Here is a 6000-nt window from a genome sequence, read left to right as displayed (position 1 = left end):
ACATCTATTTTGATCACATCCAATATAAAATATCACACTCTCTCCGTTGATTGCAGCTGTAATTGATAAAGTATTATTCTATATATTATAGTTATAGTTTTGTATCTGGTATATAAATGTGTCACGTATATCACATTCTAAGTTTTTTCATCTTTATTTTTTTTATTATATATTATAGTCTCATCTAATCATTTACTTTATCTCAGTAGAATCCTTAAAGACCGTTTAGTCTTCATCACAAGCTCTCTCTTAAATATTTAGGTACAATTTTTTTTATCAGCAACAAAAAATAATAATAATCAGTAACTTAAAGGAATGGAGAAAGTGTAAAAGAAAAGTGTTAATCAATAAATTAAACAATGTTAATTTTAAAAAATAATAATCAGTAACTTAAAAGAGTGGAAGAAAGTATAAAAAAAAGTGTTAATCAATAATTTAAATAATGTTAATTTTAAAAGGGATGTACATGACACATGGACATGACTATATGACTATGCAATTTTAAGGAATACAAACAACAATGGAAATAATAATTTTTTTTCTATGTTTTTAAAAGTTATTCCCAATGCTATGATTAGTATGAGAGGTTTTGTTAGGAAAAGTACTATAATGATCAATATAATGTTCAATCTTGAGGGGTTAATTTAGACAATATTATGTGTCGGATGTGCTAAAAAAAATAGAAACTGTGAATCACTTATTTATGAGTAATGACATTGCTCTAACAAATTGAAATTCATATCTTAGGTGGGTGGGTAGGATATTAGGATAATATCTTTAAATCATTTTGAGCAATTTTACTTGTCTGTCTGAGTTAAACAAAGAACAAAACTTGTTTTGGAAGGTCATGTGGATTGCAATTGTATTACACATATGAGAAACTAAATTTTGCCCATGATCCAACTTAAAACTTGATAAAGTATTTTTTTATTCTTTCTCTAATTGGTCTCTTAATCCAATCTTATGTTTAAAATCTTTTAAATAAGTCTTTCTTTTTGGTGGTAATGGATTTCCCTTTTATGTCACATCTTAAATTGATCATGCTACAAGTACATGGTCTTCTTTGTTGGCCGGAAAGATGTTTGATTTTTTGTTTTTACTACTAAAAAATTATTAAATAAAAATTAATTTTAAAAATAAAAAATAATTAATTATTATATTAATAAAATTAAATACTATTTAAGAGACTAAAAAGATTATTGATATATAAAATAATTTCTAAATTTATAAACTAGTTTCTAAATTGATATCTAATTAGCTATCAAAATTTTAACAATTAATTTTAGAAACTAAATTAATCTAAATTTATTTGAATAACTTTCATATTAAGGATCGTGACACTTAATTATTAATTTCAGTTCAAAAAAGGAAATAGATAGTAACACTACAAGAAAATCATCAAATAGAAACCAATTTTTAGAGACCAAAATAATTAGTTGCAATAGTAACTAAATTAGAGAACATTTTAGAAACTAATTTTTTTTTTGGTTTCTAAATTAGTTTCTATTATTGTTAAATAGTTTCTAAATTGGTATCTAACTAGCTACCAAAGTTTTAACTACCAATTATTTAGTTTCTAAATTTGGTAGCAAAAACCTTGGTTGCTAATTACATATCAATTTAAAAACTATTTAACAATAATACAAACTAATTTAGAAACCAAAAAATTATTTAATCTTTAAAATAGTCTCTAATTTAATCACTATAACAACTAATTATTTTTAGTCTCTAAAATTGATTTTTATTTCATGATTTTCTTGTAATGTAACTCGAAATTTGAAATTTGATGAAAGATATATAACAAATGTAGTTTATAAATTTGCACCTCACACCATTGTGACGTTGAGGCTTGGTGACCATGAATTAGGTTTTATGACCAAATTGTTATTAAAATTATACAAGAAATTTGTGGTAAATCCATCGATCACCCGTTTATAGGCATAACATGACAAATGTAACATGAATATCTTAATTAAGAAGCCTCTGGTTTGGGCATTTGTCTGGTCTTGTAATGTGTGCCGCTGTTTTGTTTTCATGACTATATACGTAACTGATAGAGCTGTTTTTCTATTTCCTTAATTAGAATGGTTCTTTATTTAAATCCAAGGCACAGAGAGGTGTTCACGTATGCGAAAAGTTGGGTATGCTGCCACTTGTTCTGTACATGCAGCATTTCAGAAGCTTCACGAGTTAAAGCCAGAGACATATAAGATTAGAGCTAGTTCCAAATGTCTTGGCAAACAGGGAATAGATAGCTAGCTAGCTAGCTACCTAGCTATAAGTGTGTGAAGTGCATTAGATTTATTGCTCAACATGCAGATGTAACATTTCTTTATTACATCTTTGCTAATTCATAAGCTTGTTGCAGAGCTAGTGGACCAATTAATAAGTATTGATAGCGGACTTTACATGTACAAATACAGTTGCTCTGTAAAGGCATTTGAGTTGTCACTTGTCAATCAAATGCATCGTTACTTGAAAATCTTATCTAACTAACTTTTTTTCTTGCTCTCACCAACATCTTAGGTATAAATAACCACATGCACCCTTCTCAAAGAAGGTATCAACTGAGGCAAGTTAAGAGCAGGCTAGTTAATTTCCTACATGGTCTTATCTTTACAATTACCTTTTCTCCTTGTCTCGTTTTACGTTGGATGAAATCTATATATGATTTACTTACATTTGTTGCTTCTTTTCTTGTCTTGTTCTCAATTAGTTTGACACTTTGTGTATGTGTTTTCAACACAGGAGCAGAATCAGCAGAAGCTTCGAAAGGCTGTGTCGGATGTGTCGAGGGAAATTGACAGATACTATAATGAGTTGAAGTTGGAGAGGCAACTTGGTGGTATTGAAGAGGTGGAACAAGCTGAATGCAAATGTTGTGGGTTGAAGGAGGAGTGCACTGAAGTTTATATCAGAGAGGTTGAAGAATGTTTCTGTGGGAATTGGGTTTGTGGGCTTTGTTCTGAAGCTGTTAAAGAAAGAGTAGGGCGAAGTCCTACAGTAGCCATGCAAGATGCTTTGAACTCGCACAGGGATTTCTGCCAGGAATATAACGCCACCAGACTTAACCCTCAACTCTCATTAACTCATTCTATGAGGGAAATAGCCAAAAGAAGTTTAGAGAATAGGAATTCCAAGGGTTTAAAGCTTAGTCGCACCACTAGTTATCCCTGAAAAATCATAGCTATTTGTTTAAGTGATTATCATGATTCTACTCATTTTTACATCACACATATACTTAATACTCACTCATTGTTTCTTTCTTACAAATTTCAAAACTTAAATATGTGTCATGTAAAAATTGATTGAAATCAAATATTTGTGATTGTTCTAAACTATTTATTTGTTTCCCATAAAAAAATAAAATAGTTGGTTTTAATTAGACTGAGTTAGAGGAGATGATATAATTGACATTATTCTCCTGGAATATTATTTTCTTTACATTATTATATCACCTTTTTCTCTCAATAAAAAGTTCTGTGAACAAGTGCTGCAGCTGTTACTATTTAGTAAGACCTTCATTAAATGAAAAACAATAGACGTCCAACTTGGAGAAATGTACTTTTGACACTTCCTATTTCGTCCATTTTCATTTAACAACTACTTCTTATAATAAAATATTATATTAAAATAATAATATATAATAAATAAATATTATAATAAAATAATTTTTAAATTGTAATTTAGATGTAAGAGAAAAATAATACTATCAAACCATGATTTATATATGTATTATACTCTTTTTTTTTATCAGAAAAAAATTAAAATAAAACACTAAGATGTTTCAACCCTTTTACACTACACTATTGTGATGTTATTTTAGATTTGTGTATATCATCTCTTCAAAATAAAGAATGATAAGAAATAAAAGATCCCACATTGAAATTGAAACAATAAAAAAGTAATAGAAATGTGATACTTTATTTTTGAGAGGCTCACAATTACAAATATACAAATTCATCGATAAAATTCAAAAATCCAAACTCTGTTGATATGATAGCTAAACTTGTCCCTATATGTGATTTTTAAACTATATAGGCAGTTAAAATTATCAAATATGTTTATGTAGTTTTAAAAAACCTCAAAATATTTCTTTCTATCCATTATATGTAAAACCGTGTTATTAATATTGTTTTGTTATGTACCTTGTTGAACCAGATTTCCCTTGTTTGTCAAACATGTGAAAGTAAAATATTTATGTAAGGAAACATTAAAAATGTTCTCCATCTACATATTTATTATATTATATAAGTTAAATACATGTAAAGGGACATAAACATCAATCAGAGAATAAGAGAATAATAGAGAATAAGAGAATGAAACATTAAAAAAAAACAATGAAAATTTACTGATAATCTATATCTCTCTCTATATATATTATACTCTTTATTTAAATGATTTCACTTTAGAAAATTAGGCCAAGAATAATACAAATTAGGATTCTCTAAGTTTTAACTTATTTGGAGATTATTTAATTTCATTAGTAGTATACCAATTAACCTTTCTTAACACTATAATAGTAAAAACAATAATTAAGTTTCAAACCAACAATTTTTCGATGAGAGGGAGTTAGAGGGGGAGTGAGTGTTTAAAGCTCTAGATTTGGTGTATGCAGTCATTAACTTCACATTCTTTTACACAATTTCTTACCTAGTACAAATTAAATCAAAATTAAATCCAACTGATACTATAGCATAGTTATTATAATCAATTAATATGGTTATAGAATATTTAACTATATTTAAATAATTCAAATATATCCAACTACTTTAGATATACCTATAATTATTTATGTATAGCTAACAATTAAACCAACTAACAACTTTCACTACAAGAAAAACGCGAATTACATACCGATTAAAATCTGTATGTAAACAGGTGTTACATACGGAATCCGTATGTAACTTTTGGCATTCGAAGCTAGGTTCCTTCAGTAACCAAAGAAAATTTAACCACTACACCAAACAAATTCTTCAATATTATTATAATTTTTATTATACTTATTATTATTAATAATATTAACAATATTAACAACATTAATAATATGAATATAATATTAATACTAATAATATTAATAATAATAAAAATGATAATATGATCAAAGAACTTGTCTGGTCTAGTGATTAATGTTTCTCCATTTACTGGAAGGACTTAGGTTCGAGTCCTGGATCTTGTTGTACCTAAAGAGGTTGGTTTGGAATAAAATTAGGTTTTGAAAAGATAACTGGATTAGAAAAATCTCCCTAAAGAAGACGTACCCAAGATTTTATATGAATTCAATCTTAAAGCAACTCAAATTACACTCTGATATTAACATATAATCAATTATGTACAATATTTAAAACAATAGAAGTGTTGTATTATAGTTGAGTATGGGGCTAGTTTAGCTGAAGTATGTTAGGTTTTGTGGTCGACGATATAGTAGTTAGGTGGTAAGGGTAGACACTATGCCGAACCCGACATATCCTTCTTTAGTGTAGGATTGTGTAGTTTTGGTAGTTAGAAAACCTAATACTAGTAGTAGGTCTCATGTGGTTGCACACATTTGGCAATCTTTGTAGTGGTGTCTGCTAAATAGGAGTAATAAGAACAATGAAATATGTCGTATGAGGAGTGAAAATGTACATGCTGGTATCAAGACATCAACTTTTTCCACTATATCTGTAATTGCTGGAATATCACGAATAGGAATGAATTGAAAAATTAGGAATTGACTAGTAAAATTGGGAGTCATAGATTTCTCAATTACAATATACAATCCATCATAAAAAGGAAACTAACATCTGTACAAAGAAAAAGAAAGGAACAAATATTACGAAGTGGATTTTAAATCTAACTCAATTCCATAAAATGAGGTGAGGTTTGTATTCACTTATATACTATGAAAGACTCTAATCTCTAGTTGACGTGGGATTTCCAACAATAAACTTACTCTATATGTGTCTTCATGGTTGTTGAAGTCTCCTTCCAGGGCTTTTGGTTTCTCAGTTTTCAAAA

Source organism: Phaseolus vulgaris, chromosome 9, assembly GCF_051622355.1.
Source record: "Phaseolus vulgaris cultivar YP4 chromosome 9, ASM5162235v1, whole genome shotgun sequence".
Taxonomy (NCBI): Eukaryota; Viridiplantae; Streptophyta; class Magnoliopsida; order Fabales; family Fabaceae; genus Phaseolus; species Phaseolus vulgaris.
The sequence above is the reverse complement of the archived record's forward strand: the minus strand, read 5'-3'. Positions refer to the sequence as shown.